The 14870-nt window shown below is 39.9% G+C and overlaps 1 protein-coding gene across 2 annotated transcripts in view; it reads right to left on the bottom strand.

Moving 5' to 3' along the window:
* The window catches only part of SULF1 (sulfatase 1), a 185162-nt gene that overhangs the window by 138522 nt on the left and 31770 nt on the right, over nucleotides 1–14870 (bottom strand). The gene's annotated exons all lie outside the window — the stretch shown is intronic.

Genomic DNA, 14870 nt, shown 5'->3' with positions numbered 1-14870 from the left:
AAAACACTCACTCAAAATTATTACTAATTAATGTTAAATTCAGGTAAGTTGGAAGGTTACCTTTTTAGAACAAGCATTTATACACAGGAGAAGTTGAATAAGTAAATCAAGGGTCAGAAAAGACAGCTTGAAGGGACAAACTTAAGGAACTCTGTATGTTTAGCTCATTACAACTAGGAGGGGGCTGGCCTGCTTTGAATCAGGAGGCCGCCAGGAAGAATGATCCTCAGTTCCCCAGCAGAACTGGGAGCAATACTAGAGGCTGGTGCTCGAGGTGGAATGGCAAGGTGGTACATTCTCATTTTCTGAGCTGAAATAATGCTCCACTGAAACTCACTACTACAAAAATACCATCTCCACATGTCCTGAAGAATGCAAGTGGGCTCTTTTAGGAGACTTGTATTAGTCGATTTTGCTTTACTCTCTGATTTTTATTGCATTCACAGAATCAATAAGGTTGGAAAAAATCATCTAAGATCATAGAATTCAGACCTGAGGAAGATGGGAAAAATGTGATACATGGGCTTATTTGTTCACTTTAAATTGTAGTAACTTGGAGAGGTTGTGAGAATATATGATATGATTGATATGATGTGGTATGATATGATGATATGATATATGTTATGTCGTGTCATGTTATGGTTTTTTTAAGCCAGAGGTCACTGGCATCTGAAGAATTTTCCTCGAAGAGTTTTATGTCAATATGAGCAGTGAGGGTTGAGGACACAACAGAGCATCCAGAAGCATCATAGCAGGCACAAAAATGGGTCACAAAAGACACAGAAGACATGAGACCTACAGAGAGAGTTTAGTTCTTTGAACATTCAAGCAAGATAAGAGATATATATGTTTTCTTAAATAGAGGTCCATATCTTTTGCCACCAATGAATACTGTGGATTTCTAACCTCTGATTCTACAGTAAGCTCATACCAAAAGCATACAAATATTTTTCTGTATGTGAATACCTAGATTCATATACAGTAATGAATACTTGCATTATTCATTAAATCTCCCTTGTACCACTCACACACACACAGACCATCAGCAGATAAATGAATGAGACAAAAATGTTCAGCCCCAAGCCCCATTTCATTGTTTAAGCTTTTCCTTGCTCCTCCAGGGATATTCATGTCAATGTCTTAATAAGGCAAGGACAACCATTTCCATGCCTGAAAACACCTGCTCAAACTCAGGAAACTGTGTATGAAGTGGGGTAGGACTTGTGTGTTTTCTCAGAGGGAAGAAGTGTGGTAGTTCCTTATTGTTCCTTATCTGCAGTTAACTTTGGCAAGCATTCAAACAGATACTAGCCAAAAAGACAAACATATAACAAACTAATAAAGTGGCTTTGGAAGTACCTGTTGTACTAATTCATAGCTGATATTGTTGCTAACATGCAAAAGTTTCCTCAGAGTTCACTACTGTAGTAGAACACAAGGTGATTTACAGTTAGGATACTGATTAATCCATCTTGCTGCAAGTGTTTACTGCCTTCCCTTTAACTTGATCATTACAGGACTTAAAGTAAGATGTGTTCTTTATGAAATCAATGTTTCCAAATGGAATAATTCAGGAAAAGTTATACAATAAACACAAGTTTAAAAAAAATAAAGGTATGTATTATATATTATATATTAACAATAACATGGTTATTTGTATTAGTGTCACTATCTAGTAAATATAAAAGATGGCATGCAAAATTTATTTTGCCCCTTTCCAGGTGCTTCTCTGTACCTTTAGTTAGAGAGATGAGAACCTGTCAATCTTCAGGGCCAAGAGCTGGCCACAGGATGAGGTGTGTGCTAAGCAAACAGAAACACTTTCCTTGCTGGAGTTGCAGTCCCCTTTCAGTGGGAATTTCCATATGGTGTCAGGCCAAAGCAGAACACATATTACGTGCAGTTGCTTCTGCACAATGAGAAGTTCTCTGTAACTCTTAAGTCCAGGGCCATTTTTGCTCTGCTTTTAAATCACCATGATGGCGCCCAGGCTTCCTTCTTTGCCACCAGTTTTCTTCCACATCTACCCTGGTTTTCTTAAGCTTACCAGACCATATCTCTTTGAGGGACCCACCCCATTGTATATCCCACCCATCCCTGGGCTGTAGCCTTGAATCGAATTGCTGTAGAAATTTAATTCGAGCCATATCTTTTCTGGGACAGAAATTCCATACTTCTTTAAAGACGCCTAGTGAAAAAGAAGTCTCTGAACTTAGACATTGATTTCAATGAGGATTTTGCCTGTGTATGCTCAGCAGAACTGAGCTATTAACAGCTGATAAAGGACTAGCTCTTTGAAATATGGTTTTTACTTTGATGGTCTTTTAAGGAGGAAGTTAAAAGAATTTAAAAGAACATTTAGATTCAATGATCAAGTATGAAAGGCACTTAAAAGTTCTCAAATTAAGGTGCCATTTAATAAGGCATGAGTCACATACAAATTTAAGAATACAGTTGGGGAGAATTCTGAAGAGAATTGTGAAGTTTCCAAGATTATCATAATTCTGGCTGAAGTGATTTGTCTGAGATTTTATGTGGTTTTAACAGTTTTGGCACCATCCATCTGGTTTTATATACATATTTACAAAAAAAGAAAAAGGGAATATAGAAAAACTGACAAAATCTGAATGTTCCCCCAAAAAAGTCTATAGCATTTATTAAGAGGCTGGATTCCCTGCCTCTTAAACAAAATTCAGTAATTTTATAATTAAATTCAGTAATTTTTAAATTGTTTATAAATAACCAAAAATTCTGTTTGTAGAGCAGCTACTAAGGGAGGGAGAACAGAAATCTACTACATCAGCTATTTATTTCTTACTCAGCAGTGGATCGTTCACAGCTAAGTGAAGTTGCAATACCAACAGCTATTGCACTTTAAAAACCACTTTTCTATGTATAAGCTATCCCAGTGTCCTTTGACTCTTATCAGTCTCATTCATTTACCTTGTCTGTTTTGCATGCTTTTTCATGCCTCATTCAATACCTGCAGCTTTCTGTATTAATTAGGTTGTTTCTTCCTCCTTCTTCTGGATTGTGATGGACAACGCGTTAAATTGATGCACGATCTTTTTTCAAGTCTAGTAAATATCAAGTAATGTCAGGGGAGATCTGCACCTCCCTTGCAGCTCTGGGAAGGTACACAATCAACCCAGCTGACATGTCAGAGCTGTGTGTGAATGGAACATATTCAGTGCCGTGGAATTTTTTGCAGTTCTGCAATACATATATATATATATATATATATATATATATACCACAGCTAGTTGCAGATAGATTTTCAAAAGGATGTAGAGGAATAAAACATTTTTACTCCTTGTTGCCAAGTTTAGTCTCTTACTGGGAGTATTGTTTTGTATAAATAATTTAACATTGAAGCCTAAGCAAAACTGTTTCTTTAGACCCAATGGTCATTACATTTCTCTGGTCTATTGCCTATGTCCCTGTTTCAAGTTGCATAGCATGGCACTTTTTAAGCTGGTGAAGTAGACTTCAGGTAAATGATGTAAACAGCAGGCTTTTATCAGAAATCCATGAAACAATTCCAGGAGATCATTTGTTTGTTCTATTGTCAACCAAGGAAATTTTCATTTCTTGGCCACGTGTCGCCTTGAGAAGTATATCTTCTATAAATACAAATAGTACAGGCTAATATTAGTAGGAACAGATTGAAATAATTCTTGTCACCTTAACAGAAGAATCAAACAGTCTTTACTCTTAAATGTCTGAAGATCTAAATTAAAATCCTCGTCTCTCAAACACTTGTGCATGTAGGTCTTTAATCTGCCCCCACTGTGTGCTTTTTTCCTCTTCTCTACTGCTGCACACAACAAGCTTCAAGTTCTTTATAGAGGGTCAGTATGCCATATCATAAGACAAGAAAATGGTATACTATAGCCATCTGTGTTTGTTCTGTGATAAACAGGAGGGTTTAAACCAAGATTTTTGTAATTCAAAGGAAATTCTCAGCTGAAAACACAATTAATCTTCTGATGCTGGTGACATACAAAATAACAGAGGATGACCAGCCTCTGTTCCCTTTTGGACACAGATAGGTGCCATCTGTGATGCTCTGCTATCTGCTGCTGTAGGGAAATCAAGAGAGATGGTCACCTAAAAAGTGACTGCACTGTGTGTGGTGTCACCATCTCTGTGCACTTTGGGGACTGGCTGACTGAGCTCTTACAACTTGGGTGTGTCAGATGCTGTCAAACATGGAAGGAGTAGGCTTTTGCAAGGAGAACCTTCCAATCCTACTTATATTATTTTAAGTTAATCTCTCTAAATATTGGGAAAGGGAAAAAGAGATTAAATGAATCCTATACCTCCCACATCAGTTTTACCATTTGTTTCATAAAAAGATGTCAAAGCACAAGACAGTTGATTTTACAATTTTTATACCACACATCTTTTAGGAAAAACACTGCAAGACCTACAGGTTTTTGGGAATAATGTAGCCTTATCTGGTAAAAAGTTGGTCTGTTTATGCTGTGTTTTGTAACCAACCACTAATTCCCTAAATTAGTTTCCAGTTAACTCTCTCTTTGTGTAAGTATGTAATGGGCTGCTGAGTCAAATATTTTACTGACTTCAATTTGTGCTAAGTATGCTAGTCAAATGCCGTGGTGATGTGCATTAAATGAGTTGCAAAAGAGTGATTGAGTTATGCAGTCTCCCCAATGGACTGCTAATAAAAAACTTTATACCTTATGAACCATCATAACTCTGTATATGCCACATGAAATAAGGTATTAAAACATTTTAGAGAGCTTTAAAAATTTTATTGGTGCTTTTTTGGTATTGCTCCACCTATAAAGCTGGACTTCCTTAATTAGTGAGGACCAATGCACAGGGGAAAAAAAGGTGTCGGGGAAATACTGGACCCTTTAAATTTTAAGTAATCCAGCTATAGTTAGTTTTGCTACCATACAGTTAATGAAGTATTATTAGACCAAGTGGCCATCCATCCTAGGCAGAGCATTCTTACAGGTTAGTCAGTACATTCATTTGGGGTTTCTGATTCAATTTCCAAGTGAATTAGGTTCTTGGATCAGAGGAATTATTTAACTCTTCCCAGGATCTTGCTGCTCAATAAAGGATAACTGCATACGGGAGTGTCATTAGCTATTCTGTACATCATAACAGGAGCCACTCAGAGTGCTGCTAGCTGCAGATAGATGGGTCAGCAATGTTCGTTTCAGAAAACACTTCTCACAGGAGTAAGCAGCTGGACATTAGAAATAATTGAAAACTTAGAGAGGAGCATATGAATCCCGTGTCCCAGAAAAATCAGGCATATTTTTGCAAATGCTGTCTTCCCTGCTTCTGGAAGTTTGGCTGATGGACATGTGCTTGAGTAGAGTACTGCAGCCCTGCTCACTTCCAAATGAGGCCTGGAGCCAGAGATGTCTGTGAAGATCTGAAGTTTAACCCTTTCCTGCTGCTGAATTTTTGTGCCTTGGCAAGTACCCACTAGAATGCATAGATTTTTTTTAAGGCGTACCAAGACTTAATTAAGTAATTATGCTTACCTTTAAGCACAAAATTTATGACTCTGAAACCCATAAGACTGTTTCTGCGTTATGGGTTCGTGACTGGAGTGAGGAGCAGTGCCAGCCCCTGCTGACAGGGAGCAGCTGACCGGGGTGAGGCTGTTGAACAACTGGGAAGTTTTACCTAGGACATGGCAATACCCTCACCCCACTGGAGCGCTGCTGTAGAAGCTTCTCTTGTCTCTGACCTCAAGGCTTCATCTCAGCTGTGGGGGTTTTCATATATTAGTGATGAAACTTCATGTTACAATCCTGTAAATAGTGTTCAACCACAATGCATTTAAATAAATGTATCTTGTTCTTTTCTTTGCTGAATCAGCAAGATACCATGGCCTCAGTAACAGCTGCTCAGACTCCTCTTTCCTTCTGCCTCCAAGTTGTTTTCCTTGGCTAAACTGGAAAGGCAAAATCAGGGGAATGGGAAAAGGTGCAGGGCGCTCCTAATGCTTTCCTAAAGTTTTAAATTGCATTTAATGTCTGTTGCAGAGAGCAAGAGATGAGTTCTCAAGGCTGTGTTTGCACCAACCCCTCACCCACTTTTAGAGCTGAGATGTTACAGAACCCTCAAGTGCCACTCAGGTTTCCCAACACTATGCCATTTGAAAGGCATCCAGATAAATGTTGAAGATGTTCTCTTTCTTTGGACACTACTGCAGTGCAAACTACTTCCAGGAAAAGTTACCAGGACAGTGGGAGCAGGACTCTAAACAGGCCCAGCAGAGGCTACACCTGCACTACAGCTGGCAGCTGCTGCAGAATACCAAATAAGATTAAAATTGCTGCTGAGAGGGGGGATGGGTCTTACTGCAGCAGTGAGACACCAGGACCTGGTCTACTTGATTGCTGCAAGAAGTACTTTACCAGGATCAGTATGGAAGACCAACTCCAGCTCTCATATAGGTACAAGCCTCTGATTGCAGCATGGTCAGTACTGAATGTCAGGACCTGAGATTCAGCACAAGTTCAGCACAAGTCTATTGCTCTCTCAATATCTCTGTAGGGAAAGCAAACCCAGCAAGAGTCAGATTTTCCACCTACTAGATCTGTGGAGAGGGATCTTTAGGCTAATTTACCTGAAGCTGTCAAATTTAACTCATAGGATACCACTGTATTTTACTTCTGCAGGTAAGGTTTGTAAATAGCTAAAAATCAGAGCCCAGCAAGAACTACCACACAATTACTTTGTGTATCACTGATGATATATGAACAGCAGTAAAACATTTTTAGCAGCAACTGAAATGCCAGCATGTACTTTTAAAATTTGTTGACTAGGCAATAAGGATGTCAATCCCTCAATCCGTGGCTTTGCACTTATCCAATATGTATAAGTGGAACATATGTGTGATTTGAAACATCTGCATCACACTTGTGGAGGGTCAGCTGGACACTAACATTTTTCTGTATGCAGTTCATAAGTTTTCCCTTGAATCCTCTTCCAGAGACCATCTTTAAGTCAGAGGTGAAAAGAAGAATATGGTCTCTTCAAAAAGAGATTAGGAATGGCTTCCTCAATCCATAGCATAGCAAGAAGCAACACATCATACAGTTCTTTAAAACAAAAATATCCCTGACTCAAATAAACACCCATATCCTGTTTGTAGAATAAGCCAAAATTTCCTTTTTCTTTGTCCCAGATCCAAATTACTCATCTTTTTTTTGGGAAAAAGAAACGTTATAATTCAAGTATATGTTCTCAACACAGTGGCAGATTTCCTAGAGGCTCTTTTTTTCAGGCCACTGAAGCTGGGCAGAGCATCATGTGGTGGCCCTTCCCTGCCTCCAGCACGCATTCCTGCTGTAGTTTCAAGTGCTGGGCTGGCTTCAGTTCCCAAATGTTCTCTTCTGCTCTATTCCTTTGCAGCCTGGCCCTCTGCCTCTTTCCATCTTCATCTCTCACCTTCCTCCCACACTTGCCTTGTGGCAGAGTCCATTATCTGAGAAATTTAGCTCTCTAAAACCTGGAGAGAAATGCCCATGTTTTTGCTGTCTTTCTTGACAGCCTGGGAAACTGAGATGTCTCAGCCAAAATGCTGCCAAATTGAAGTGGTGGGAGAATGTGGCAGAGAGGAGGCAAGGAAGAAGATTTGTGAAAGGGAAGCAGGGCCTTCCCCCTTGGTAATGTTAAGAAATGTTGTGCCTAACTCCACTTCCTTCAGGTCTGTCACCATCGGAAGCAGCAATGAGGATGGAATCTTGTCCTCACTGGATTTTACATACCTCCTGCTCCAATTCTTTAACCATGACAAGGTCTCAGTTTCAACAAGGAGCTGCAAACTGAAGATACTGTCTGATTGCTCAGGAAGCAGCCACATCTTTTTTTCAGTTTCCTCTAGAGTTGCTCGTATTTCACAGTGGTTCTGTGGAGTACTAAGAGTATGTAGATAAAACACCACAGATTTTTATGTGCACACCTGAGAGCAATTATGTCACCCCTTGCTTCTAAGTTTCCTCAACCTGCCAAGCCTTTCTAGCTGCTTTTCTTTCAGCTGCCACTACCACAGGCAGCTAACAGAGCCATAAGCATGACAAGGCATGAGAAGGCAGGACAAGGCATGTGAGGAACTTACCAGCACCTCCCATTTTTAACTCTGAAAATTCTGAATGATCCCCATAATAGCTGAATATCATTTGGAAAGTCAGTGCACAGTTAACTTCAGTGATTAATTACATGTGTGTTAAGGTAGAAGATCTAAGTCTGTGTTACCTAAACTCTTAATTTTATATTTAACTGCACGAATACAGACAGCAAAAATGCAGACACCAGATCACACCTATTACACCAGATTAGCATCTATTAATGCATTCCAAGCCTAAACCAGAGTAGCCCATGCTCTTGCAAATTATAAAATAAGAATGACTGTCCTTTTTCTTATTTTCTTTGAGAACTATGAGGTACTTTGGGAAAAGAAATAAAAAGTAGTGATCTAAATGAAATAATTTTATTCCAGCTGAAATGCACCACATATGGCCATAGATACTTACAGGTGCTTGGGGGAAAGCCCCAAAGGGAGGAAAGTTAATTTAGAAATCTTTGGTAATGGGATTTGTTAGGGAAGTGTAAAATTACTCCCACTTAACAACTCCCTATAAAAATATGATGGGTTAAGTTTGATAGTTGGCTGCAAAGTGACTTCAGTCCTTTTCAGGTATCCTGGCAGTCCATAAATAGGATGCATAAATGTTTAGTCACCCCTGTATCTCCAGGTATCCTCTGATTCTGTCTAAAGGACCCATTTCACGCAAGATTGCCTTTCCTACATTAGACAAACTTACTGCCTTTCTGCAGCTCAGAGTTCTGTTTTCAAGGCCTTTGGATATTTGGAGATCCTGTTGACATCTTCAGCTCTTCAGCACTGCCTGTCACCACATCTTTCTCCCATTGTGGAGCTGTCAGAATGGCTCTGACCCTCTGTCAAGCTACGCAGAGGGACCACAGGCTAAGTGGGTAGCACTGACAGATATGCATTGATGTTGATCTCGCTGCCAAAGTTAAGAACTATTTTTAGCTTTTCATTTTTAATATCCACAAACCAGCAAGAAGTGAACTAGAAAGTGAATAGCCTTCTCCAGCAACATGAAGGGGTTATACTCCCAAAGATGTTTTCTTTTTCTGAAGTGTAAATACATGCATTTGGATGACTCAGCTCATAATACCCCATATGTGAGCTCAAAGTTGAGAGCATCAGTAAAACCATTGTCCATTAAAAGTGTCTAAGTGCTTTCCTGCTTTCTTTTGGCATCTGTCCTGCAATAAAGTACCTTACCTTGAAATAATCTCCCTTTGACTCGTGGGGACCACCACTTTGACTGGAAGGATGGAGTCACTGAGGGGGAGTGAAAGCAGTACCAAAGCCTATGTCCAGCTTGAGCATATTTGTATATTTGCATATTTAAACAGAGAAAGGAATGGAAAGCATTCCCCCATCCCCCTTTTTCAGTGGCTGTCATTTTGAGCATGGGTAGAGGTAGGATGAGGTTAAAAGTTCAGGAAAGAGAGAGAACACAGAACAACATCCTACGCATTCTCTGAAACTATGACAAGGGGCTTAAAACTCTTCCCACATATTGCCACATGCAGTACTCACCGCAAGAAGTCCCCTAAACTGTCTGGCTGTGCTCACAGTTCAGTTCTGAGCCAGGAATGAGGTAGGACAGTGCTGAGCCCAGGCAGGCTACTGTGCTTTCAGCACGCTTTGCTGGATGGATGAGACCTGGCATTCCCAATTAGGGCACTGGCACAAAGCACCGGCCCGGCCGTGGCATTGCCATGCAGCCCAGCTCCACAGTGCAGGCTCCGCTGGCAGCTCCAAGGTGAGGACTGTGCACCCTGCCCCAGCTTGGGTGCAAAAACCACGAGAGGATTTGTGCTTATTCGGATTTATACTTAAGAGAGAGTGTGTACTTTCCTGTACACACTCTCCTCCTCCCAGGGAAGCGCACATGGCGATTTCTGTACAGCACCACATGGAAAGGATGTGGAAGGACAACTGGTTTCTCCCAGGCTTGCGAGGAGCTCCCATCAGAAAGCAGCAATTCACAATGGAAGGAGTGAGTACCAGCGTCTCATCCCCAGCAAGCTGTGTCCCAGCAAGGCAGGGAGGTGCCTGCCTGCAGAGCCAGCAGGTATTTGAGATGGCTCGTAGTGGAAAAGGGATCTGCTTTTACTTTGCTTGTGATGGTCTCATCCTTTATTCTGACACAGCAGGAGTAGATTTAATAATGCTCATCAAAAATAACAAATGATTTCATGCAGCAAATTTTGCTAGTGACTAAATGACACTGAAACACAGAATTAGACAATTAGTTATCCCCAGATCTGCTAACCTTTATTCTGAGGTTAGAAATAAAAAATTAACATACATTGGCAGCAATGGAGGCCAGAGCATACATTGTGCATATTCCTGAATTTCTACATTCCCACTTCCAGCAGCACAAACAATAACCCCAGAATCCTTGCCTTTTATTTCTACGTAGTCTGTTTGTGAGGAAAGAATTTTTGATTTCAGTTACTGTCAGGGATTTGTATAGTATCATAATTGACTGGATTAATCTAATCCTTATCTCAAAACTTTGCATGGTAGTACATAACTGCTGCCACTCAAAGCCTTCTTGCAACTATCAAGAAAACTGCTCTGGGCTCATGAATATCACCAGCTTTGTGGATCACTCTAAGTCTCATATTCTAGAGAATTCTATTAAAAATAATTTGATCACTTTAATCTACAGCTCCCCACCTGCAAACTCCCAGATTTTACTGGGCACTTTATGTGTTACACAACTCCCCGATGTCTTTACCAGGTAGAGAATCTTCCAAAATTTAAAAAAAAATCAATATTATTGAGGTTTTTTGTTCATTGATAGGAGGAGATCTGCTGTACTAAAATAACAACAGTAAGCTTCTAACAGGTGCTGTCATAATTGTTCCTGCAAGCAAAGATCTAATTCATATGATAATCTGTCATCGTATGGCATATCATCCTAACTGATTTTTAATGCTATATTGATCTCAACTTCCATAATTGGCCTCTTCAAATAGTTCACTTTCAGAGAAAGGGAAATGCAGGTTTTGTTTCTTTTAGCCTCTTCTACTGTCTGGTATATGCTGCCATGGAATTTAATTCTCTGTAACTTAAACCCCACAGAACAAAACCCAATCCAGAATCTACACTCCTGGAGTCTGAATAAAATATAGACAACTTGCATTTGATCTTGAAATCCTTATGTAAGCAAAGATTTCTTACTTGAGAAAATAAATACTAACTGAAGAAATTGAAAGACTTTAATTTTAATATTTTTAAAAAGCAATGGTTTGGTTACTTCATACAAAGGATGTCACTCCCCATAATATCTCAGCCGGAAAAAAAAGATAAAGTATTGTCATTAAAAAAGAAAGAAGAAATAAAGAAAAAAAAAGAGAGAAAAAAGAACTGCTTGCAGGCTTTTGTGACTATTTTTCTGAACAGTTGTATTCTAACCTATATAAATCAGCAGCCACAGATGCAGCAGCTAAGTTAACAAAGACGTATGCTGCTCTGTGACCCTCGTCATCCCTGAGCATCTGAAAACAGAGCTCAGAACTATAAGGTTACTGAGAATGTGGAAAATGGCAGGCAGTCAGCTCTTTCACCAGACTTAGCAAAATTGTAAGAATAAACAAAAAGAAAAGTAAAAACATGTAACCAGTACTTTGCACATGGATGGGGGAGAGAGGAGAATTTTAGGTCATCTAACAGCTAATGTAAACTACAGGGTGGATTCCTTCCAGAACTAAGCTTGTGATTACATTAATCAGACACACCAGAGCTAATGCTATACATTACACTTCCAGGATTTCAATAGCGGGTTAGAGCTACAAAAGAGGGAAACCGTCCCCAATATTGGGCACACCATTAATAGAAATAAAGAACAGGAAAATAATTGCTGGAACAGCCAGTCAGCTGAACACCAGGGAAACAGTGAGTGAGCAATTATCAGTTCGTAATCGATGTGACCATTACCCTCTTCTCTTTTACAGCACATCTTTTGCACCTGGCACTTCAGGCAAACAGCAGCTGAAAGAGAACTCTGTAATATGTCCATAATAGGCTGCTCCCCTGCCTTCAGGAGCAAGTGGCCATTTCAATGGCTGCAGATGTTTGTGCAAGAATGGACACTGCTCGGTACCAATCTCTGCTAATGCCGGAGTCCTTGTAGTCAACAGCTTGAGCTCTTTAATTCATGATATACTCTTTTTGCTAAAAGGTCTCAAGGAAACACCGATAGCTTCTCCTTCAGATGTTCTCTGCTGAGTGTGCAAGGGATGTGTTGGTTTAAAAGGTCACATTGATGTCCTACATTTACTTACAGTAAAGGCCTTCGTTCTTTTTCTTCTGATTCTGCCTGCCTGAATGGATATGCATGTTAGCTGTGTAGCTTGCTGAATTCTGAACACAGAAAAAAAACCCCAAGTATGTTATAACTGGTTCTCATTAAATTGCTAAATGGAATACTAAAAGGTAGCTTAAAATCAGGTGCGTTTAATAAAGTTATATTTGAATTGGCACGCGCATGGCTCCCATGTGTTTTTCAGTTTGCTAGTGTTGTGAGTTTATCATGTGTATTACCTATGCTTAAATGTTACTTCACTCCAATAAAAACAGGCATCATTTACAATTTCTCTCAAACATTGCTAAGTCCATGACCCAATTCATTAGCTAACCTTCTGAGGTAGCCTAACACACCCATTGAATTTACTGAGTCTTGCAAAGTGATTTATGCCTTTAGATTAGATATGGGTTTGGAAGATTAAATAAAATCACACAGGGGCATGAAGTGGAGATTTTCTATAGAAGATACATTTTTAGTTTGAACAGAAATATACAGAGCATTCATTCACTACAATTCACTTTCCTTCTTAAACCTGCAGAGGTTCCAGAAAATAAATCACAGGGAGGAGTTTCATCAGTGTAATTATATAAAAATTCCACATTGAAGAAAGCTGTGTGATGGGGTCTGTAGTGAGAAAGAGTGTTTTCATGTTTCCAGAATTCCTTTGGGAGAGAGCGCAGACACCTCTGTGGCAAGCAGACCTCTGAGTCTCCCAAGGACTCTCTGCCCAGTCCAGGAGGGGAGCTGGAACCCGTCCAGGTCTGGCCTCTTCCGATTCTCCGGATGTGCTGCTATGACTCAGGCACGGGCATGTCCTAACCCTGACACAGATCCCAAAACAGATCAGTATCCCAGCAAGACTGTGTAATACTCATTCATAACCAGACAGCCTTGGACATAATTAGCTGTCCCTGCAAGTCTGGAGACATTGCAGCCCTCAGATATGAGAGATCTCTTGAAACAGGAATTTTATGGATTTGCCTCACGCTGCCCTTCCCATTCCCAGTCCGAGAAGCCGCTGCTCAGATCTGGGACTTCAGCATACCTCCACAGGACTTTGTTTGGTTGCTTACATGGAAACACAACAGTAGGAAACTATTTTACGTAATTTAACAGTGAGAAAGAGAGGAAAGGAGCCAGCACTGTGGGATCATCCAGCACTCTGGACCACCATCAGGTTGTGCCTAGAATAAACTTCAGCCACCTCTGCTCTACGGAAGCACTAACATGAAACAAGTTTCTACCTTTCTTTATTGAGGAGCAAAATGAAGCTGAAATAATTTATTAGGAAAAAAGTTCATAGAAAATTTATAAGAGTTAAATTTATTAGAAAAAATTATGTGGATTTTAATCAATAATCATGCCCATGGTAAGATAAATTTATGCTTGCAAAGGCTTCAACAGATGTTTTTCATTGTAATGGCTGAGATCCAGAATCTTTCTACATTCTTATTTTCTTTCCTCAAACTGCAATAAGACCAGAGGTCACTCCAAATTCTTTGTCTGTGTGTGTGTGTGTGTGTGTGTGTGTGTGTGTGTTTGTGTGTTCTTTTTTTTTTTTGTTTATGAAGAAAGTGGACATATGTAAAAAAAAAAAAAAGATTCCCTCTAAATAGGAAAATAAATCAGAAATACCACAAACCAGGACAAACTCAGATTTTCTGAGTGATGCAGACATTTGGAAATAAAAGCCAGCTGAAACAGTAATTTAGAAAACATCGCAACTTCTTTTGAAGTGAGATTTCTCAATGAGGAAAGCAATTTCTTTGGCTCGATGAAGGTGTAGTGGCACCACAAGCTCATGCCTTTCCCAAATACTTTAGAAACCCGTACAAATTCATCCAAACCAAAGAGGAAAAAATAAAACAAGATATTTGACTCACAAACTAGCCACTAAATGTCAACTGGTTACAGAATGCTCCACCTGCCAAGGCTGAAATCTAGGACAAAGATCCCAGAGGGGTCACAATCCTGCAATTCCTACTCAAACCAAAGGCCTGTTAGCTCTAACACTTCTCTTAAAAAGAGAGAAAATACATATATTATGCAATCAGACTAGAGTAGAATATTTTTTATGAAAACAAGATGTTTGTAGAAGGTGCCAGGGTGCTAGTCCCAGAAAATAGAAGGCAGCTATAACTGAGGCAGAAGTAGGACTTGCTTGTTCATCAACCTGCCGTGACCTTAGGCCAGGACAAAGAGTTCAGTCTCCTTGCCTGCTAAAATCCTGGGCTCAGGAGCTTTCGTAGCCAGCAAGGGTGCTAGAATCAACTGTGGTGTTGACACACGTGTACTGGGAACCAGGAGGAGACCAACCTCATTTTTGCAACAGCATTGCAGAAAAAGAGGTTTTGGTTGGTTTAAGTACTTGATTAGAATTTGAGCTGGTAATTTGCAAGGGATGGGTGTTATATCCACTGCCAGTCCTCTAAGCCAGTCAGCTTTGTACAGGAC

The sequence above is a fragment of the Haemorhous mexicanus genome, chromosome 1 (genome assembly GCF_027477595.1).
Source record: "Haemorhous mexicanus isolate bHaeMex1 chromosome 1, bHaeMex1.pri, whole genome shotgun sequence".
Lineage (NCBI taxonomy): Eukaryota > Metazoa > Chordata > Aves > Passeriformes > Fringillidae > Haemorhous > Haemorhous mexicanus.
This window is presented reverse-complemented; position numbering and strand designations above follow the sequence as displayed.